We start from the raw sequence: 24,736 nt of genomic DNA on the forward strand, positions 1-24,736 counted from the left end.
GAATGAAATTGTGCAACCATCACCACAGTCTTAATTACAGAACATATTTATCACCCCAGAAAAGAAACCCCATACCCATTAGCAGTCTCTCTCTGTTATCTCTCCAAATCTAGGACAACCATTAATCTACTTCTTGTCCCTATGGATTCAGCTATTCTGGACATTTCATATAAATGGAATCATACAATATGTGGTCTTTTCTGACTTTACACTTGGTATAATGTTTTCAAGGTTTATCCAGATTATAGCATGTATCAGAACTTCATTCCTTTTTATTGCTTTTTATCATATGAGTAATGCACGCTTTATTCATCCATTCATTTTCTGTTCAACATTTGAGTTGTTTCCACTTTTTGGCTTTGTGAACAACGCTGCTCTGAACATTCATGTACAAACTTTTGTCTGGATATATGTATTTATGTATCTACCTAGTAGTGGAGTCACTGGCTCACATGACAACTCTATGTTTAAATGTTTAAGGGACTGCCAAACTATTTTCTAAAGTGGCTGCATCATTTTACATTCCCACTGACATTGTATAAGAGTTCCCATTTCTTCACATCTTTGTCAACACTTGCTATTATCTGTTCCATTATAACTATCCTACTGGGTATGAAGTGGTATCTTATTGTGGTTTTGATTTGTATTTCCCCAATGGCTAATGACAGGAATACTTTTCACGTGATTATTGACCATCTGTGTATCTTCTTTGGAGAAATACATATTCATACCCTTTGCCCAATTTTTAAAATTGGGTGTTTTATTATTAAGCTCTTAATTTCATTTTCAGATATTTCATTCCTAGTGTATAGAAATACAATTAATCTTTAGTATATTCCTCTTGTATCCTGGAACCTTGTTAAACTCATTTATCATTTCTAATAGGTTTTAATATTAAGTGAATTCCTCAGGATCTTCTATGTATAAGATCCTGTTGCCTTCAAATATAGTTTTACTTTCCTATCCAATCTGAATGCTTTTTATTTCTTTTTCTTATCTACACGGCCTGCCTAGAATATCTGGTATGATGTTGAATAGAAGTGATGAAGGCAGTCATCCTTGTCTTCTTTCTCATTTTAGGGGAGAAAGCATCCTGCTTTTCTCCACTAAGTTTTAGCTGTGGGTTTTTCATAGGCATCCTTTAACAGGTTAAGGAAATTATCTTCTATTCCTAGTTTGTTGACTTTTATTTAAAATCATGAAAGAGTGTTGATTTTGTCAAATGCTCTTCCTGCATCTATTGAGATGATCATATGGTTTTTATCCTTTATTCTATTTATATAATGTATTGCATTAACTGATTTTTGGGTGTTATATCAAATTTGCCTTTTTTGGATAAATCTCACTCGGCCTTGATATATAATTCTTTATATATGTTGCTAGGTGTGGTGTGCTAGTATTTTGCTGAGGATTTTTGCATCTGTATTCATAAGAGATGTTAGTCTGTAATATACATACAGATTTTGCTGTACAGCAGAAATTAACACAACATTGTAAATCAACTATATTTCAATAAAATTTTAAAAAAATGACCCAGAATTGCCAGAGCAATCCTGAGGAAAAAGAACAAAACAGGAGGCATAGCCCTCCCAGTCTTCAGACAATACTACAAAGCTGTAGTAATCAAAACAGTATGGTATTGGCACAAAAACAGACATATGGATCAATGAACAGAAGAAAGACCAGAAATAAACCCACATACCTACTGTCAATTAATCTTTGACAAAGGAGGCAAGAATATACAATGGAAAAAAGACAATCTCTTTAATGAGTGTTGTTGGGAAAGTTGGACAGCCACATGCAAATCAATGAAGCTAGAACACACCCTCACACCATACACAAAAATAAACTCAAAATGGCTTAAAGACAAATATAAGACAGGACACCATAAAACTCCTAGAAGAGAACACAGGCAAAACATTCTCTGACATAAATCATACCAATATTTTCTTAGGTCAGTCTCCCAAAGCAATAGAAATAAAAGCAAAAATAAACAAATAGGACCTAATTAAACTTACAAGCTTTTGCACAGCAAAGGAAACCATAAACAAAACAAAAAGACAACCTACAGAATGGGAGAAAATATTTGCAAATGATGTGACTGACAAGGGCTTAATGTCCAAAATATACAAATGGCTCATACAACTCAACAACAACAAAACAAAACAACCCAATCGGAAAATGGGCAGAAGACCTAAATAGACATTTCTCCAAAGACGACATATAGATGGCCAACACGCACATGAAAAGATGCTCAATATCACTAATTATTAGAGAAATGCAGATCAAAATTACAATGAGGTCCACCTCACACTGATCATAATGGCCATCATTAAAAAATCTTCAAATAACAAATGCTGGAGAGGGTGTGGAGAAAAGGGAACCCTCCTACACTGTTGGTGGGAATGTAAATTGGTGCAGCAACCTTGCAAAACAGCATAGGGGTTCCTCAAAAAACTAAAAATAGAGTTGCCATATGATCCCGCAATCCCACTCCTGGCCATATATCTGGACAAAACTATAATTCAAAAAAATACATGCACCCCTATGTTTATAGCAGCACTACTCACAATAGTCAAGACATGTAAACAACCTAAATGTCCATCAACAGATGAATGGATAAAGAAAATGTGGTGTGTTTGTGTGTATGCATACACACACACACACACACACAATGGAATACTACTCAGCCATAAAGAAGAATGAAATAATGTCATTTGCAGCAACATGGATAGACCTAGGGATTATCATACAAAGTGAAGTAAATCAGAAAGTGAAAGACAAAAACCATACGATGTCACTTACATGTGGAATCTAAAATATGACACAAATGAACTTATCTATGAAACAGAAACAGACTCATAGATATAGAGAACAGACTTGTGGTTGCCAAGAGGGAGGGGGTGTGTAGGAGGGATGGATTGGTAGTTTGGGATTAGCAGATGCAAACTATTATATATGGAATGGATAAAGAACAAAGTCCTACTGTGTAGCACAAAGAACTATATTCAATATCCTGTGATAAACCATAATAGAAAAGAATATGAAAAAGAATGTATATGTATATATAACTGAATCACTTTGCTGTACAGTAGAAATTAACACAACATTGTAAATCAACCATGCTTCAATAAATTTAAAAAATTACCAGTCACAAGTGTAAATTTTTATTTGACTGTTAATTTTCATGCCTCTAAGTCTGAATTTGGACATATTTAAATCCTGTGATCCATTTTGATTTGTTTTCCTGTGTGTGTTTATTCATAACCTTGCCATTTTTCCTGTGAAGTTTCTTTTGTCAGTATGTAAGGTTGCTTTAAATATTATAAAACCAGGGTCATATGCAATGCAAAGACATTTGGGAAGTACTATTTTCATATTAACTTTGTGTGTACTATATTGTGTTATAAAATTTTCTTTCAATTTTGACTTGAGTTAATGTATCCATATTTTCTTTGAAAGTTTCTGGGTTCTCAGATTTGATCTACAGTGTCCCCTATTCCTATATATTGTATGCATATTTCTTCATTTTTATGTAGGATTTTATTTTTACATTTAAGACTTTAATGTATATAAATATTCTTGTATATGGTCTTGGACATTGTTTTTTTTCAGATGGATAGCCAGTTGTGCCAAAACCATTTTGAAATAATCCACTCTTTTCCTGTGGATTGAAATGAATCTTTGCCACCTTTGCTGCTTCTCACAGGTCTTAGTCTTTGGTATATTACTGGTTCAACTTGTTAACATTTAATACTTGTGCTTACATATTCATAAGTGAAAGTTCTCTGCATTTTTATACTATCTTCATTAGGTTTTGGTATTTTGCTGGCTGCCTATTAAATTGGCTAGTTTTCTATTTTTTTTCCTATGATCTGAACTTATACAACATTTGATTGTGTATTATAAATGATGGATGAAAGTCAACTTTGAACTAGTCTGTCTTGTTACCTTTTTCAGTGATAAATTTAAAATTACGTTTCTAATATTATCTAGGGTAATACAGTATTCTATTTTTTCCCTTCTTGAGTCAATCTTTCTAGGAAATTATACATTTCTTCTAAGTTTTCCAATTGATTCCGTAAAGTTGTAGGTATGATTTCTCCTTAATTCTTTTTTTTTTTTTTATTTTTTTTGCGGTATGTGGGCTTCTCACTGTTGTGTCCTCTCCCATTGCGGAGCACAGGCTCCGGACGCGCAGGCTCAGCGGCCATGGCTCACGGGCCCAGCCGCTCCGCGGCATGTGGGATCTTCCCAGACCAGGGCACGAACCCGTGTCCCCTGCATCGGCAGGCAGACTCTCAACTACTGCGCCACCAGGGAAGCCCCTCTCCTTAATTCTTTTAATCTCCTTTCTTTTTGCAATCATGTCTTCTTTCTCATAATCTTGCACATTTCTCTCTCTCTCTTTAACAAAACTCCTGATTTGTCTATTTTATTGGTCTTTCCAAGGAAACAGTTGTTGGGTTTCATTGCTACTTTTAAACTTTTATTAATGACAGACTTTATCAAATTCTTTTTTGTTTCTTTCTTCTGATTAAGGTTATTACATTTCTTAGTTTTTTCTTATTTTTAAATTCTGAAATGAATGCATTTAATTTATGAATTTAGTTTGTAGCTATACATTTTCCCGAGTACAGTTTTTGCAAAAAAATTTTGAGAATTATGGAAATTTGGGGAATGGAACAACATTCAGTAAAAGTATTGCTGTCTTTTTACTAACACTATCTTCAAGTTTAATATCTAACTCCATCCCTAAATGATGTTAAAGAAATTAGCAAACATCTCTTTTTTTTCAGTTTTTCTCTTTTCTGCTTAGCCTAGACTGTTGACTTAGCATTTTCATCAACCCAAGTAAAACAGAGTTGTCTCCTTTCATGTGAACATCAAGTCTTTTCTTTTTATTAATTAATTAATTTATTTTTGCTGTGTTGGGTCTTCGTTTCTGTGTGAGGGCTTTCTCTAGTTGTGGCAAGCGGGGGCCACACTTCATCACAGTGCGCGGGCCTCTCACTATTGCGGCCTCTCTTGTTGCGGAGCACAGGCTCCAGACGCGCAGGCTCAGTAGTTGTGGCTCGTGGCTCACAGGCCCAGTTGCTCCACGGCATGTGGGATCCTCCCAGACCAGGGCTCGACCCGTGTCCCCTGCATCAGTAGGCAGATTCTCAACCACTGCGCCACCAGAGAAGCCCCAACATCAAGTCTTTTTTCAAAGTTAATGACATCAGTAGCAATTACTTAACACTCAAGCTATCTATTAGTAATTATTATTAATGTAATTGTTGCTTTGCAAGAATCTGCATTAGTCATAATCTTGCTGTGCCTCTAGTCTGTTTTGCTAGTTATTTCATTAAATTATAGTTAAATAAATACCATTTCTGGTAACAACATATACACAATAAATGTAAAGCATTTCTACCCTCCCAAGATGGGAGACTATAATATTGTTGAGACTGTTGGGCTAGTTTTTCCCCTTGTGAACCTTATATTCTTAGTGACTAGTGCTCAATTATGCATTATTCTGTTAACTCTCCTAATTCTCTGAAAGTTAGGAAGGACGATTGTTCAATTATAAGGAGAAAATTTGGGGCATTTTTGATTTATATATATTTTTACAATACTATGTTCCAAGAAGTTGAATAGCTATTTTCTGCACACTCTCTCACAGAGTGAAAATAAAGCTTATTGCAAAATATGTTGTTGCTGAGTACAGTTTTTTTTTTAACTTCCATAGGTTTTGGTATGTGAGTATTTACCTCTTCACTGCTTTCTAGGTTTATAATTCAATTATTTGGGAGTATTTTTCTTAATTTTCAAGTAATTTTGATTTTGCTTATTTTTGGTAACTTTCTAATTTTATTGGATTTTGATTAAGGAATGTGAATTTTATAATTTCTTCTTTTTTTAATATCTTTATTGGAGTATAGTTGCTCTACAATGGTTTGTTAGTTTCTGCTTTATAACAGAGTGAATCAGCCATACATATACATATATCCCCATATCTCTTCCCTCCCTCCTACCCTCCCTATCTCATCTCTCTAGGTGGTCACAAAGCACCGAGCTGATCTCCCTGTGCTATGCGGCTGCTTCCCACTAGCTATCTATTTTACGTTTGGTAGTGTATATATGTCCATGCCACTCTCTCACTTCATCCCAGCTTACCCTTTCCCCTCCCTGTGTCCTCAAGTCCACTCTCTACATCTGCATCTTTATTCCTGTCCTGCCCCTAGGTTCATCAGAACCATTTTTTTTTTTTACATTCCATATATATGTGTTAGCATACAGTATTTGTTTTTCTCTTTCTGACTTACTTCACTCTGTATGACAGACTCTAGGTCCAGCCGCCTCACTACAAATAACTCAATTTTGTTTCTTTTATAATCTCTGCTTTTTCATTTTATTAATTTCCTTTGAGATCAAGTATGTAATTTCATATATTGATGGTGATAATAAATTAGCATAGTGATTTGGGAGAACAATTTGTCAATGTCCAATAATGCTGTAGATGTGTGTATTCTGTGACACAACCATTTCACTTACAGATTTATATGAAACATACATATATACAATGTCTCCTTGTGTATATGTGTGTCTACATGTTTGCACACACATATATGGAGAAGAGAATGTATGTATATATGTATATATGTGCATGCATATATAGATAAAACCTTAATTTCAAAAAAATTGGAATAATATTTTCAAATGAAGCAACTGACAAGGGCTTAATCTCCATAATATACAAACAGCTCATGCAGCTCTATGTCAAAAAAACAAACAACCCAATCAAAAAATGGGCAGAATATCTAAATAGACATTTCTCTGAAGGAGACATACAGCAGGTCAAAAAGCACATGAAAAGATGCTCAACATCACTAATCATCAGAGAAATGCAAAACAAAACTGCAATGATGTATCACTTTACACTGGTTAGAATGGCCATCACCAAAAAGTCTACAAACAATGAATGTTGGAGGAGATGTGGAGAAAAGGGAACCATCTTACATTGTTGCATGGGAATGTAAATTGGTACAACCACTATGGAGAATAGTATGGAGGTTCCTACAAAACTAAAAATAGAACTACCATATGATCCAGCAATCCCACTCCTGGGCATATATTCAGAGAAAACCATACTTCCAAAAGATACGTGCACCCCAATGTTCACTGCAGCACTATTTACAAGAGCCCAGACATGGAAGCAACCTAAATGTCCATCAACAGAGGAATGGATAAGAAGACGTGGTATATATATATACAATGGAATGTTACCCAGCCATAAAAAAGAACGAAATAATGCCCTTTGCAGCAACATGGATGGAGCTAGAGATTATCATACTAAGTGCTGTAAGTCAGACACAGAAATACAAATATCGTGATATCACTCATACATGGAATCTAATTTAAAACATGATATAAGTGAACTTATTTACAAAACAGAAACAGACTCACAGATTTTGAAAACAGATTTATGGTTACCAAAGGGGAAATGTCAGGGCGAGTGGTAAATTAGGAGCTTGGGATTAACAGACACATCCTACTATTTATAAAATAGATAACCAACAAGGACCTACTGTATAGCACAGGGAACTCTACTCAACATTCTGTATTAACCTAAATGGGAAATGGGAAAAGAATCTGAAAAAAGAATGTGTGTGTGTGTGTGTGTGTGTGTGTGTATTTGTATGTATGTATGTATAACTGAATCACTTTGCTGTAAGCTAACACAACATTGTAAATCAACTATACTCCAATAAAAATTTTAAAACATTGGAATTAACCTAATTAACCTACAGGTAAGTGGCCTTTTAATAGTATTGAGTAAATAAAGTACAGTTAACTCACTCAGTGAATTGCTAAACAATTAAAATGAATTAATGTGTATATCAACATAGATAAATCAACACAAATATAACATGGATGCAGACAGTAAGACATGAAATGATACGCACAGTATGGAAGCATTTATTTAAATTTTAAATGCTTGCAACAGTACTACATATTATTTGTGGAAACACCCACATATAAATACATGCATGAAAAAGTTACATATCAACTTCCAGATATTGACTTCCCCTCTGGAGAGGGGGAGGGAGGTGAAGCCATTACTGTATTATTTATTATTTAAAAGAAAATTGAAGCAAACATGGCAAAACGATAGCATCTGTTTAATCTTTGAGGAAAGTACCTGGGAGTCTGATTATTGCCTATTCCCTCTCTTGCTTTATTGGAGAAGTTGTTTGGCTGGTTCACCACTGTTACTCAGTGTGAGTACAGAGATGAGGAAATTTCTCAGTTTTAAATAAGTTAGGAAGTGAAGTTTAAGTCAAGTTGACAAGAGCCAACTAAAAGAATGACTTTTTTTTAGCTTAGAAAATAGAAGACTTGACAAGATTAGGATTAATCTCTTTAAATTATTCCAGGGATTTCTCCTAATAGAAAGAATTGGACTTGTTCTATGTAGGGGGCGAATGTAGAAACAGTGGTTTGGAAATGAGAAGATTCAGATCCTAGCCCAAGTTATGGCAGATCAACCCAATGGCCAGAAGTGTTTAGAACTTGGATAGAGGCCTCCAGGAGGAAGTGACTCTCTTGTCAGATGTTCAAACAGAGGCAAAAAACCCTATATATGTAATGTTTAGCAAAGATCATAATGCTAATGGATATCATTTATTGAGTGCTTTCTATATTTTAAGCATTTTATATGTATTAATTTTTTAAAATTTCCATAACAACCCTATGAGTTTATGGCAGTTTGTACAAATAACTGCTATGATGCTTGCAAAGCACACACACAGTATTTGGTACCTAATCATCTCAGAGGGAATCAGGTAGCTATTAGTTTTATTAACAAGCTTGATTAGGACCCCATTTCTTACCCCAAATTTGGTAGTCAACCTAGGGGTTACTGTCCAGAGAACAGACACAGAATCTTAACACAGTCACACACTTGCAGTGTTTTACTTAACCCAGGTCGCTCCTTGGTGAGACAGAGATAGAAAAAGGAAGTGAGGATGGGATGCAAGTGATTGGACCAAGATCACACACCCTTGGCAAACCTGGGTGTTGGAGAAAGGGCACTGAACTTAGAAGCACGTAAGCCTGGAGTAGTAGAAATGTCTCTGTCTTTTACAAGTGGCTTTGTGTCACTGATGCTGTGTCTCCCTAGCCTAGGTCCCCTTTGTCTCCAAATCCCAGGCTGGTTAGTTCCCATGTGGGGTCAATGTAGACGAGTTCTCTGAAAATAGCTGACCTGAATACAGTTGACCCTTGAACAAAGTGGATGTTAGGGGTGCTGACCCCCTTGTAATTGAAAATCTGCATATAACTTTTGACTCCCCCCAACCTTAACCACTAATAGCCTGCTGTTGACTGGAAGCCTTATAATAATATAAGCAGTCGATTAACACATATTTTGTAAGTTATATGTGTTACATACTATATTCTTACAGTGAAGTAAGCTAGAGAAAAAATGTTAAGAAAATCATAAAGAAGAGAAATACATTTATATTACATATATGTATTTATTGAAAAAAATCCACATATAAGTGGACCCATGCAGTTCAAACCCATGTTGTTCAAGGGTCAACTATACATAAAAGGGAGACAGCAGTTCATTCCTTAATTTAAACCTGTTAGATCTGATGTATTAACTATCAGGCCTATTTGCATATTGCATCCTGTGTGGCAGCCTCTTCCCAATGACGGACATGTTCTGAGTTGTTCAAATCCTGGGAATGATTTGGGTGGATCATGTCAGTTGATTATGAATTTCTGGTGTGTGGCCCACAGCTACTGGTGATGAATCAGGCTGCTACACAAGGGGACTTTTGATCAAGAGCACATTTCTGCATAATGAGAAGTAAAGTAGTGCAGATTAATGGTGTCAGCATTTTAATGGGGCCTGGGAAAATGGCTGGGTGATGGATTCTTTCTGCAGAGAGCAGCCCAGTCTTCTGCCTCCCATATCTGCATTGAGGAGAGCCCAAGGGGAGCCACTGAAAGATCACTGCATCTCTCTTTGACAGGTGTTGGCACAAGGGTTTCCTAGTTGTATCTACCTCCTCTTCCTTGCCGCCCTTTCCCCCACTGAATGTGACACACAGGGCAAGAGACAAGGAAAACTGTCCAGGGTCAGGGATGTCAGAAGCACCATCATTAAAAAACTTATAAAGGAAACGTGTAGTCATCAGGTAGTGCCAGGGTCACTAACAAGCAAGGAAGACTTATGAAGGGTGGCCCATCTTTATGTCTGGGTGAAGGTGGTACAGCTGACTTGACCTCTACACGAGCTTTGTTATCTCAGACAAACCCAGAGGAGGAAGACCTGTCAGTATGTACACATGAAAATAGCCTATAAACAGCAGCCAGGGCCAAGCTCAAGACCAAGGCATTCCATGAGGTTTGGGCTATTGTTATGAACACCAGGTGGTATCAACTGAACACCTATAGGATGCCTAGGAGATACACATACTTTGCATTGATCATTTCAGTTAATAATCCCCCTGCAATGAAGGTACTTGTATTACTGTTTTATGTATGAGGAACTTGAGGCTCTGGGTGTTTATTTGCCTCTTTTGAAATTACATAGCAAACAATAATGACAGCAGTAATAATCATGACTATACTCATGATCGTAATTGCTATCATTTGCATAGCTTTTGCTACGAGCTATACACTCTCCTAAGAGTTTGTTATGTGTGAACTTATCAGAGTATCAAAATAATACTACAAGATCGGGCATTGTATTTTAACATTTACAAATGTGGAAACTGAGGCACCATAAGGTTACATAACTTGCCCAGAGTCACACAGTAAGTTATAGAGATACAATTTGAACCTTAGCATCTGGTATTAACCTTTATGCTTAGGAGCCGGATTTAAAATGCCAACTTGTTGTTATAACTAGAGTACTCTTTCCCCAGTCCCCACTGCTTCCTTGCATAAGCCCATATCTGCCTTTGAATTGCTAAAAATTACACACTCATAAATATTTATATAAATGTCACTGACCCCTAAATTGAGTTAGGTCTCTGCTATATGTCTGCATGTTCCTCTATTCTTCCCCTATTTTAACACTCATCACACTTTCCTATGATTTCTCACAAAACACTTTGTCTTCCCTTGTTGATTTTAAGCTGCAAGAGGGCAGGTGCTAGACCATCTTTGCTTGGGATCATATGCTCAAGGCTTAAGACAGTGTCCATATAAATAAAATTGCATTTATGACTTACTGTTACCACATTTCACAAACACTCTTGACAGCATACTGGCAATTGGAAAGGTATATTTTGTAAGGTATAAGATAAAATATAAACGATTTGTCAAAGCAAAAATTCCTACTGGGTGGCTCTGGGGGCACCATGAAAAAATAGACAACAGCATTCCTGAGTTGTGGACACTGAGATACAACAAGATGCCGCAGGGCAGCCAAATGGAAGAGAAAATCCCTTCATGCTATGTGCTATGAAAACAGCAAACAAACCGTGATTTCAAATGCAAGCTCTAAACTAAAAGACTATATGCCTTGACTTGCAATCAAATGTTCTCACCTTGGCAACTCTGTATGGAATGATTGGTGGTAGGGAGCCAATATGGCGCATTATTAACGATGGTTAGTGAGTTTTCTAAGCTAAGTCATGGAATAAACATTTGTGGATGAAGGGATGAACAAATGATTGAAAAAATGAATGCATATAATAAAGTCAGGTTTGCTCCAGTTCACCTAAGGAAAAATTGATACTTTTCTACCACAACACGATGCCTCTGTTTCCAATGATCCTTTACGTGTACACACTATAGTTTCAGGCCTGTTTCCTGATGACACCCTATGCCCTAAGGATGAACATCAGGACCTGCATTTTACAAAGGGAGAGAGGGCAGTTTACAGAGGTGAAGAGACTATTTTAAAAATAATGCATTATTATTGTTGTTGCTGTTATTGTTATTATTATCCTACATATGCCTTTCCCTTTGAGCACCTGTTACATGCTGGGATGATAAGCCCAAAGACAAACTCAAGTGCAGAAGAGACTGACGGGATCGACTGCCTACCAAGAAAAGAGCGGAGGGTCCCAGAGACCAGAACAGCTGAGAACGTGCAAGCTGGATCCGAGGAACAAGCAGAGAACTGTTACTGAACCGAGGACCCCCATTTAGAGCAACTTGTAGAATGTTCTCGGATCTTCAGTGCTGACCTAATTTTTGTGGCCTCATCTTTCTGGGACAGGTTTTCCTGCTCCCAATATCCATGACACTCTGAAGTTTATAAATCCAATGTCAGTCCCACTGCTTGTAATGTGCCTTTGATATAAAAAAAAAGGTTTCATTAGACATGGCTTTGTTTATTCAAACCCCATTCCTCCCTCACATCTTAATGATTTTAAAGCTCCGACTATTAATCTTCTTACTGAAGTTAAATCTTTCTCCCAGTATGTTCTTTTATAGATATTTCCGAACTCAGAAGCTTACACTCATTGCCCTCTATGGACCTTCTTGGGGATAATAATTAGCTGTAAAGCCTTGTTATCAGTCAGAAATGCTGAAGAAAGTGTTCCACTATAGGTGGGATTGTGGGCTGGAAGCTTTCTGGGGTATTCTCCCCTCTGGAAGTTGCTGAATCGAACAATTTAATTCAGCTCATTTTGGGAAAAGCATTGAGTTTCTCTCTGCACTGGCCACTGTGTAAGTCTGGGAAATAAGATGTACTGAGGCCATCATCATGTGGTGATAAGACATAAGTGATACAGCAAAATTACAAATAGATGAGCTCCATGGTAGAAATTTGTATAAAGAGTTGTGGGGGAAGAAGTAATTCCATCAGGGAGATGTTGGACAAACTTTCAGAACATAGGTAAATACTGAACCAAGTATGCACTAGATTGAGAAGGGGAACAGCATTCAAGACCAAGGGAACAGCAGGAGTGAAGAAGGTGGAGGGGCACAAAATAGTTTGCATGTTGTGTTGGGAGAACTGTTTCTTCTGCCAGTGTTCTGGCTTCCTTTATTTTCTTGAACATAGTATGTTCTTTCTCAGTGATGGGTTTTTTAACTACTCTTCCCTCAGCCTGTAACCGTATCCCCAGCCCAGTTCTGTCCACGTGGCTACCTCGTTCCTATTCCTTTAATTCTCAGCTTCAATGTCACATTCTCCAGCTGGCCTGTCCTGACACACTAGACTCAACTACATTCTTTGATTTATGCTTCCATCACATTTTTGAAATTCTCTTTGTTAACTTTCATTACATTTAACATACTTGCTTAATGCCTACCTTCCTCAATCCAGGGTGTTAAATTAATTAAACAAGGAGGCCATTAGACTGATACGTCTCTAACCTGTGGCAGCCTATGTAAAGCACACCAAAATCTCACGCTGTGACCACCTCAAAGCTAGGAAACTGAAACACTAAGGACAACCAATCACAGACAAGTAGGCTTTCAGCTACAGCCAATCAAATACAATACTTTCCTTCTTTTGCTTCCACACTTTCTCTATACAAGTCCTTCCTCCTATTCCTGTTGGCAGAGTGCTTCTAACTACTTCTGGTTTGGTGTGGCCTGATTGCAATCGATTTTTGCTCAAATAAACTCAAAATTTTTAATATGCCTCAGTTTATCTTTGAACAAGTGTAAACTCATGGAGGCTGAGACTGTGTCTGGTTCTCCATGTGTTCTCAGCACCTTCCTCAAGACCTGATCCCTAGATACCACGTCTCAATTTCTTTCATTGTACAAACGGTGGGAACTGACTGGAGACTAGGGTGACACATCGACAAAGGAAGAGGAAATGAGAAGGTTTGAGCAATGTCTTCCACTTAAACATGCTCCCAGAAAGCTTCATTTTGAAAGGCCAAAGTAATGTGGAAGAAACACAATTTTCTTCAAGCTCTGAAGGGACTATTTTATAGGAAAGGAAGATAAAAGATGGGTAGCTGACAACCATACATACATACACTGATAATTATTCTCTAGAAATTAATCTCATGGGGAACGATGGTGGTAGAAAATAGTCTCATGTATGTGGCAGCCTCTAAATATTCCTCAAAGTACGGAGCAATTTATCAATGTATATACCTCAAAAGAAGAAAGGAAAAGGACGGGGCAAACTAAGGTTTTATTCATTTCTATGGTAACTGGAAGTAGACACAACCATGTGAATGAAAAGGCCTGTGCAGTCATACTGGAGAAAGGTAGCATCTTGGCGACTGGTTGGTTGATTCATTCACTTAATGAATGTTCATTGAGCACTTGCTTACTCAGCTCCATGTCAATCATTACACTAGACTCAGACCTTTCCCTTACAGAATTCACCATCCAACAGAGGAGAAAGACATCAAATAAATAAACAATTCATTCACCACAATGGCAAGGGGTGCTACCAAGGAGATGCACAGATTTGAGGGCAGGCTTGGCCAGTGGGCATGGGTGTCAGAAGGCATCTAAGAAAAACTGTGCATTGGCATTGACAGAGGGAAGTTAGATTTTGACCATACTTCTGAGGCCTCAAGGGTCTATAATATGCCATTTCTCTGGGGCCTGTGCATGGATATGTACTGTGACACTGGCGTAATCGCATGACCCTCTCAACCTGAGTGTTCCTAACCTACCTACCGATACCCACAACTCAAGTGGGTTTGTTTCTACTTCTCATCATGTAACGAGTGATTCTTATTAAAGATCTAGTGGGGTCACCAACTTCCATTTATTAGCTGTGATTTACTGAACTCTGTGGGGGTAAATCATATGCAACTGGGGTAGTCATGAATATGAACATGAATTTTCAAAGGTCTTAGGACATACCCTTTATCAAGAGCCTACACCATGACCTTCCACCTGTCTTTACAAATATGACCCTTTCATAGAAAAAAAGTGGGGCCTGTCAGAACATACTCACTAGAGGTCTGGAAAACCCAAGTATGGACCTTTAACCCAACCCAAAGGGTAGACTGCCCCACCCCTTATGTGAGTTGACCCCCATGCCAAAACCAGTGTGAAAAAATTTGAGACAATATTACAGTCTTTTTTAGAATAAGATATAGTAACATTTTAGTTCTAACGTTCTGATCATTGTTTTGAATTTGTGTCTCCACAGACCTTTTCTCCCCTTTTGTTGTCTCTTGGTTAAAAAAAAAACAGAGAAAAAACATAAAAAGCAACAACAACATTAGCAAAATAAAGAGTTTCTAACTATAAGACACTGACGAAAGAAATTAAAGATGATACAAACAGATGGAGAGATATATCATGTTCTTGGAGTGGAAGAATCAACATTTGAAAATGACTATACAACCTAAAGCAATCTACAGATTCAATGCAATCCCTATCAAACTACCAATGGTATTTTTCACAGAACTAGAACAAAAAAATTCACAATTAGTATGGAAAAACAAAAGACCCTGAATAGCCAAAGCAATCTTGAGAAAGAAAAACAGAGCTGGAGGAATCAGGCTCCCGGACTTCAGACTATAATACAAAGACCAGTAATCGAGAAAGTATGGTACTGGCACAAAAACAGAAATATAGATCAAAGGAACAGGATAGACAGTCCAGAGATAAAGCCATGCACATATGGTCACCTTATTTTTGATAAAGGAGGCAAGAATATTCAATGTAGAAAAGACAGCCTCTTCAACAAGTGGTGCTGGGAAAACTGGACAGCTATATGTAAAATAATGTATTTAGAACACTCCTTAACACCATACACAAAAATAAACTCAAAATGGGTTAAAGACCTAAATGTAAGGCCAGACACTATAAAACTCTCAGAGGAAGACATAGGCAGAACACTCTAAGACATAAATCACAGCAAGATCCTTTTTGACCTACCTCCTAGAGTAATGGAAATAAAAACAGAAATAAACAAATGGGACCTATGAAACTTAAAAGCTTTTGCACAGCAAAGGAAACCATAAACAAGATGAAAAGGCAACCCTCAGAATGGGAGAAAATATTTGCAAACGAAGCAACTGACAAAGGATTAATCTCCAAAATATACAGGCAGCTCATGCAGCTCAGTATCAAAAAAACAAACAACCCAATCCATAAATGGGCAGAAGATCTAAACAGACATTTCTCCAAAGATATACAGATTGCCAACAAACACATGAAAGGATGCTCAGCATCGTTAATCACTGGAGAAATGCAAATCAAAACTACAACGAGGTATCACCTCACACTGGTCAGAATGGCCATCATCAAAAAATCTACAAACAATAAATGCTGGAGAACGTGTGGAGAAAAGGGAACTCTCTTGCACTGTTGGTGGGAATGTAAATTGATACAGCCACTATGGAGAACAGTATGGAGGTTTCTTAAAAAACTAAAAACTGGAACTACCATATGACCTAGCAATCCCACTACTGGGCATATACCCTGAGAAAACCATAATTCAAAAAGAGTCATGTACCACAATGTTCATTGCAGCTCTATTTACAATAGCCAGCACATGGAAGCAACCTAAGTGTCTATCGACAGATGAATGGATAAAGAAGATGTGGCACGTATATATATGATGGAATATTACTCAGCCATAAAAAGAAACAAAACTGAGTTATTTGTAGTGAGATGGATGCACCTAGAGACTGTCATACAGAGTGAAGTCAGTCAGACACAGAAAAACAAATACCATGTGCTAACACATATATATGGAATCTAAAAAAAAAAAAAAAGGTCTGATGAACCCAGGGGCAGGATAGGAATAAAGACGCAGATGTAGAGAATGGACTTGAGGACTCAGGGAGTGGGAAGGGTAAGCTGGGATGAAGTGAGAGAGTGACATGGACATATATACACTACCAAATGTAAAATAAAAAGCTAGTGGGAAGCAGCTGCATACCACAGGGAGATCAGCTCGGTGCTTTGTGTCCACCTAGAGGGGTGGGATAGGGAGGGTAGGAGGGAGGGAGGAGATATGGGGATATATGTATATGTATGGCTGATTCACTGTTATAAAGCAGAAGCTAATACACCACTGTAAAGCAATTATACTCCAATAAAGATGTTTTTTAAAAAAAGGACACTGATGAAAGAAATTAAAGATGATACAAACAGATAGAGAGATATGCTATGTTCTTGGAGTGGAATAATAAATATTGTGAAAAAGACTATACAACACAAAGCAATCTACAGATTCAATGCAATCCCTATCAAACTACCAATGGCATTTTTCACAGAACTGCAACAAAAGATTCCACAATTAGTATGGAAACACAAAAGACCCCGAATAGCCAAAGAAATCTTGAGAAAGAAAAACGGAGCTGGAGGAATCACGCTCCCAGACTTCAGACTATACTACAAAGCTACAGTAATTGAGACAGTATGGTAATGGCACAAAAACAGAAATATAGATCAACAGAACAGGATAGAAAGCCCAGAGATAAACCCACACACATACAGTCACCTTATTTTTGATAAAGGAGGCAAGAATATACAGTGGAGGAAAGACAGCCTCTTCGATAAATGGTGCTGGGAAAACTGGACAGCTACATGTAAAATAATGAATTTAGAACACTCCCTAACACCATACACAAAAATAACCTCAAAGTGGATTAAATACCTAAATGTAAGGCCAGACACTATAAAACTCTTAGAGGAAAACACAGGCAGAACACTCTATAACATAATCAAAGCAAGATCCTTTTTTACCCACCTCCTAGAGAAATCGAAATAAAAACAAAAATAAACAAATGGGACCTAATGAAACTTAAAAGCTTTTGCACAGCAAAGGAAACCATAAACAAGGTGAAAGGACAACACTCAGAATAGGAGAAAATATTTGCAAACGAAGCACCTGACAAAGGATTAATCTCCAAAATATACAGGCAGCTCATGAAGTTCAATATCAAAAAAAAACAAGTAACCCAATCCAAAAATGGGCAGAAGATCTAAACAGACATTTCTCCAAAGAAGATATACAGATTGCCAACAAACACATGAAAGGATGCTCAACATCACTAATCATTAGGGAAATGCAAATCAAATCTACAATGAGGTATCACCTCACACTGGTCAGAATGGCCATCAAAAAATCTACAAACAATAAATGCTGGAAAGGGTGTGGAGAAAAGAGAACCCTCTTGCACTGTTGGTGGGAATGTAAATTGATACAGCCACTATGGAGAGCAGTATGGAGGTTCCTTAAAAAACTAAAAATAGGGCTTCCCTGGTGGCACAGTGGTTGAGAGTCCGCCTGCCGATTCAGGAGACGTGCGTTCGTGCCCCAGTCCGGGAGGATCCCACATGCCGCGGAGCGGCTGGGCCTGTGAGCCATGGCCGCTGAGCCTGCGCGTCTGGAGCCTGTGCCCCGCAACGGGAGAGGCCACAACAGTGAGAGCCCCGCGTACCACAAAAAAAAAAAAAAAAAAAAAAACCCAAAAACTAAAAATAGAACTACCATACGATCCAGCAATCCCATTACTGGGCATATACCCTGAGAAACCATAATTCAAAAAGAATCATGTACCATAATGTTCATTGCAGGTCTATTTACAATAGCCACCACATGGAAGCAACCTAAGTGTCCATTGATAGATCAATGGATAAAGAAGATGTGGCACATATATACAATGGAATATTACTCAGCCATGAAAGGAAACAAAACTATTTGTAGTGAGGTGGATGGACCTCGAGTCTGTCACACAGAGTGAAGTAAGTCAGAAAGAGAAAAACAAATACTGTATGCTAACACATACATATATGGGGTCTAAAAAAAAAAAAATCTCTGATGAACATAGGGGTAGGAAAGGAATAAAGACACAGATGTAGAGAATGGACTTGAGGACACAGGGAGTGGGAAGGGTAAGCTGGGATGAAGTGAGAGAGTGGCATGGACATATATACACTCCCAAATGTAAAACAGAAAGCTAGTGGGAAGCAGCTGCATAGCACAGGGAGATCAGCTCAGTGCTTTGTGACCACGTAGAGGGGTCGGATAGGGAGGGTGGGAGGGAGATGCAAGAGGGAGGGGGTATGGGGATATATGTATATGTATAGCTGATTCACTTTGTTATAGAGCAGAAACTAACACACCATTGTAAAGCAATTATACTCCAATAAAGATGTTAAAAAAGAAAGAAAGAAAGAGGTTCTAGACTCCTCAACAATCCCCAACCAAGGGCTCATGCCAGTTACTAGATCCACAATGTAGAAGCAGAGTCCTGGCTTCTGCTTGTCTTCTCATGATTTACTGATTTACTTTTAATTTAAATTTTGGGATGGGTAAGTATAGATTAGGCACAGGTTTTAATCCTATAGAATGCAAAGGTTAGGGATGAGGAGATGGATGGAGAGGCAAGGGACCTAAAATGTCATGAGTTAAACTCTAGTCAGCAAAGGAAGGATAAACATCCCTTGACAGGGTCCTCATCCCCTGCATCTCACAATACAGACTGCTGGCACATTTTGGAGCCCGTTGGAATACTTTCTGTGATGGCTAATTTTATGTGCCAACTTGGCTAGGCTATGGTGTCCAGTTGTTTGGTCAGAGACTAGTTCATATGTTGCTGTGAAGGTATTTGTTTAGATGTCATTAACATTTAAATCAGTAGATTTTAGGCAGAGCAGATTACCCTCCATAATGTGAGTGGGCCTCATCCAATCAGTTGAAGGCATTAAGAGCAAAGACTGCTCCTTGATGTTGAAGAAATTCTGAAGACTGCCAATTAGAAACCCTGCTTGAATTGTCAGCCTGCTGCCCTTTGGAATCCAACTCAAGACTGCAGCATCAGCTCTGACTTGAATCTCTAGCCGGTCCTATAAATTTCAGACTTGCCAGCTGTCGTATTCCATGAGCCAATTCCTGAAAATCCTCTATATATCTTTGGAGAGCCCTGGCTAATCTGACTGAAGCACCTCCTTGTCAGGAAAGGTTTGTTGTGCCTGACTTCTATGTAAGACAATGGGAATCTGGGATGGCAGTGCTGGAAGTGGCCTTAGCCCGTTTGGCCTCCCGTCACCAGGGCAGATCTTGCTGGGTGACGGTCAGGATCTCCCCAAACTATCCTCACAGCACGAGGGGCACACCTGGCTCATGGACCACCGCAGACCCCAGGTCTCCCCTGGTGGCCTTGCCCTTCTCTATCCTTCGTCTGAACCACCACTCCTCCCACTGCAAAAATTAGGAATTTAGAGCAGAAGGGAAAGTGAGGTTTCTTCCAGTTCTGCTGTGCTAAGACTTTAACTTTGCTGTATATTGGAATTAAAAGGGCAAAACCTCCAGCCCGGACCTCTGCAGCTGCTCCACGGATTGGCTGCGGAAGGGAGCCTGGCGCGAGGTAATTAACCGCAGATCACTAACAGCTCAACAGGAAAGCCTGTGTCCAGGAATTCCTTTTGCCAGAGGTCCTGGGAGCGTTTGCTGCGGAGAAACGAGTTTGCAAATAAGCACTTTTCTTTGAAAAGGCCCCTTTCCCCAGCTCCATTAGCTCCCAGCTCGGCTTTCAGCTGCGAGGGATGTCTTTTCATCTTGAACTTGACATATTCTTCTAGTTTAGCCCAGTCACATGGAGCCCTTTGGCAAGCCACTCTCACTCCCACTGTGAATTGCTGGGTACCAAGGCGGTCGGTAAAGTTCCAAGCGGCCAACTTTCCCCCGAGCCCCCCGACTCTGCCTCTCTTTGTGCTCAACTATGGATTTCAACATCTTTGGTTTTCTTTGTCATCAGGAAAGATGTTGGAGTCAAAGGGAGAACAAGAATTCCAGACATGCTGAGAAAAGTGTGTGAGTGTGTGTGTGTGTGTGTGTGTGTGTGTGTGAGGCTGTCTCCCTCACCACCCCCAACGCCACTGATTAGCATTTGCAACCCTCAGGAATGTATGTCATTTGGGGTTGAGTTAGTGGTTTGAGCAATGTTCCTTCCAACTTTCTGTTGGAAAATTTAACCTCTTTTTAGTCCTTAGCGAGGCAACGAAGCTGAACTCCATGTGTATTGGTTCTTACCCATGACACGTCTTTTGAATTCAGTCCCAGCTGCCCACCTCCATCGTCCTGGCCATTTTCCTCTTCCTGGATTCTCATCCCATCTCCTAAGTTTTCTCATCTCTCTTTTGCTCCCCCCAAAACATCTTCCTTCCACAGCCAAAGGGATCTTTCTAAAATGTAGATCTGACTACCCTGCTGCCCATTTCCTGGAGATTCAAGTCTAAGCTCCTGGCGGGCAGCCTGAGGTGCTCCTGGGGTATGCCCCACAGCCCCTGAGTTCTCTGTCAGTCAGCCTGTCTTCCTCTCTCCTTTTCTCTCTCTCTCCCCACCCACTCTTATTATTTTTTGCAGCGGTGCTCCCGTCTTGACATTAGCTTTTTTTTTAAAAGGTAAACTCTGCCCTTCCCTAAATTCCTGGGTCCTGATCGACTCTCTCCATCCTAGACGGGGTGAGCAATTTCCGTAGTTTTCACTGCTTTTCTCCATTCTCAGTGTATCACCTGCATTTGCTCACCTGTCTAGCCAACCCGAAAGCCCTCTGGGGAGGCGACTTTCTGTCCATAATAGATAGCCCTGCACAGTGTGGGACACATAGAATATCCTCAGTTAATGCTCTGGATTGACAGGAGGCAAAATAGAGCATCTTGTAGGAGTTATGCTCTCTGGCTCTGTAAGTGGATTCATGTGGATTGAATCCTGGCATTCACTGCCTGAGCCTCTATTTCCTCACCTGTGAAATGGACAGAATCATATTAACATCAGAGCACTGCTAGTCAAAATTCACTGATACACACTGCATACAAAGTGCTCACCGCATCCCTGGTATATATTAAAAACTTGATATATACCATCTTTGGGAACAACTGCTCTACTTGTATACTGTAGCCCTTCATCTATCTCCTCCCTCTTTGTTCACAGACCGCCTCCATCCGGTTCCCCACTGTGAAGCCATCAACTACAGGGGGAGAAAGAGTTAAACCTGACTCTTCACCACAAATCCACAGGCACTAAATAAGGCTCCAGCACTCAGGCTTTAAGTATGGGCTGCACTTAACTATGAACAGCTGTTGCAAGATAATAGCCTTCTACTGGTAAAATAAGGCTGGACCCCCTCCCTCACAATGAAACCTTTCTTGCAAAGAGCAGTCAGAACGGACGGATAGATCTCAGTCTGGCAGTAATCAGAATTACGAGATGGGGGCAGGGGGAAGGACTGTCAGGCTTCCCAGATCAAGCTGACATATATACAGCAATTCTATTTCCGTTTCCAAAAGCCAAAACACCGGGCACCTCTTATCTGCAGTACGTTCCCCCGGTTGTTCTAAGGGGGAAAACAACTCTGGCCCCTGCTGCTCCCTTCCTGGGCCGGCATTAACCCTAATAACTGGAAAAGGAGCAGACGTTAGCCTGGAAGACACATGTGTTGCTCTTTATACCAAAGCCCTTCATTCAACTAATCTTCTCTTCCCATTTTAGGAAACTGAGTATGAATCAAAGCTCAGCAACGGGAGTCCATGTGGAATTCGGGCGCCTTTAGGTGCATTTCAGAATTTAACAAAGGTCAGATTCATGTTAGTTGCTTCCATTCTGCTGGAGACAGATACATGGGCTGGGTTCGGAGAATAGATTATGGAAAACACCCTTTGTTTCAGAAAATATACAGAATTTGTTAAACATGTACCTGGTGTCAGGCAAGTAGTAGGCCCCTGATGTTTGTGTGTTCTTGAGTTTGTTAATCAACTTCCATGCATGAAGAATGATGAAGCAACTCTGGAAGCAAATGGATTTGCTTTCAAAGAATGGTGCTGGAGTCATAGTCCTTGAAATGGAAAATTTGAGTGGGTTGTCTAGTGTAAATCCTATCTGTCTGTCCATCCATCCATCTTTCTATCATTTATCTACCTTCATAACACCTATCTATCTGCCTATCTGTCCATCCATCCATCTTTCTATCATCTATCTACCTTTATATCACCTATCTATCTATCTACCTATCTATCTATAGATCTATCTGCCTATCTCTCTCTCTATCTGCCTATCCATCCATCCATCTATCTTTCTATCATCTACCTTTATATTATCTATCTAACTATATCTATCTATCTATCTATCTATCTATCTATCTATCTATCTATCTATCTATCTATCTATCTATGTAGTTTGATGAGACCCAGAAAAACTAAGTGGTTTATATCGGGTCAATCAGCAAGTTAGCAAGCAGAAACAGGAGATGTAGCAACGTCTCTGACTCCCAGGCTTGTGAGTCAATCAGATCACATAGAAAGAAAATCACGAGACTATCACGAGACTAAAGTCAAAGTCTCTGCAGCCTGGGTAAACAAATTCAAAAGGAATGTCCAGAAGGAGCCGCACTCAGGAGCTGAATTCTGTTTATGGCTGTGGTCTCAAGAGAAGCACAGCTGCCTGTCGATGTCTATCCCCAGCTAGATCATACATCTTATAAACTAACAGGCACAATAAGTACTGCTGAGTTAATGAATGACTTATGGACTCTCCCACTGCTGTGAAGGCAGCCTTTGCATCTCTAACAATGCAGCAGTAACTACTACCCACGGTTATCCTTACTGAGGTTTATCATGAACCAGTAAGTGATGGCCTCTGAGATGGGTACTCTAGATAGTCTCATTTGATAGATAAGGAAAATGAGGTTTGGAAAGATTATGGAATTTGCTCTTTGTCACTCAGCTAAGAAGTTCCAGAGCCAAGGTTCATAGCCTTATTTTCTGACCTAGAGCTTGATTTCTTAACTACTATGCAGCCTTACTGAAAAATAATAAATAAATTGAAAAATCACTGCCCACCTGTGTATGATGCAAAGCATATTTGTGTTTTTGCTTTGTGCCCTTAAACTGGCAAAATTGTACCATCCTCAGAGGTAACTTCATCATTCCTCTTTTACATGAGTGAGATCTGAGGCTTTGATAAGGCATCTGACTTGTCCAAGGTCACCCAGTTTGTAAGGTATGGAGATTTCTAAAATCAAGCCCAGTGCTTCTTTCATGACAACATTACTATCTCCCTGGATATCTTTTTTTTTTTTTTTTTTTTTTTTGTGGTACGCGGGCCTCTCACTGTTGTGGCCTCTCCCGTTGCGGAGCACAGGTTCCGGAGGCGCAGGCTCAGTGGCCATGGCTCACGGGCCCAGCCGCTCCGCAGCATGTGGGATCTTCCCGGACCGGGGCACGAACCCGTGTCCCCAGCATCAGCAGGCGGACTCTCAACCACTGCGCCACCAGGAAATCCCTCCCTGGATATCTTAAATCCACAAAGTGTTATCTATACTGTGGTCCTAGCAAACACAGGTTAAGATCACCTTTCAAAACATTCTAAGACATTACATCAAAATGATCAAACCAACCAAAGAATAAGGAACAAGGTCCCAGGCTCGGGTTAAGACAAGGATGACAAACGTATCCCAACTTCTAGGCCAATTCCAATCAACTACTCTTAGCTACCTGGAGGGCTATGCTAAGAAGGGTCAGGAGATTGCTTCGGATCCTAACAAGGAAGCATCCTTTGATACTGAATTAAGCTGCTGCTATGTTTGAATGCATAAGGGTGGCTGGGATGGGAATGTCTTATTTGTCTTTCCAGATGCACTTTCCCCTTTTCACTCTGCTCTGTGTTTGACCTCTGGGGTCTACACCAGGGGAGTCCCTTACCCTCCAGTCTCCAGCTGGGATTGGCCAGTGGAGAACCCATCAGGAGATTGAAAAGAGGGAGAGATGAGGTGGAGGTTGTAGTATTTAGTCCCCTGATTCCCTTGCTGTGGGTTGAAACCATGGCTGATTTCAACCC

Source organism: Hyperoodon ampullatus, assembly GCF_949752795.1.
Source record: "Hyperoodon ampullatus genome assembly, chromosome: 18".
Classification (NCBI taxonomy): domain Eukaryota; kingdom Metazoa; phylum Chordata; class Mammalia; order Artiodactyla; family Ziphiidae; genus Hyperoodon; species Hyperoodon ampullatus.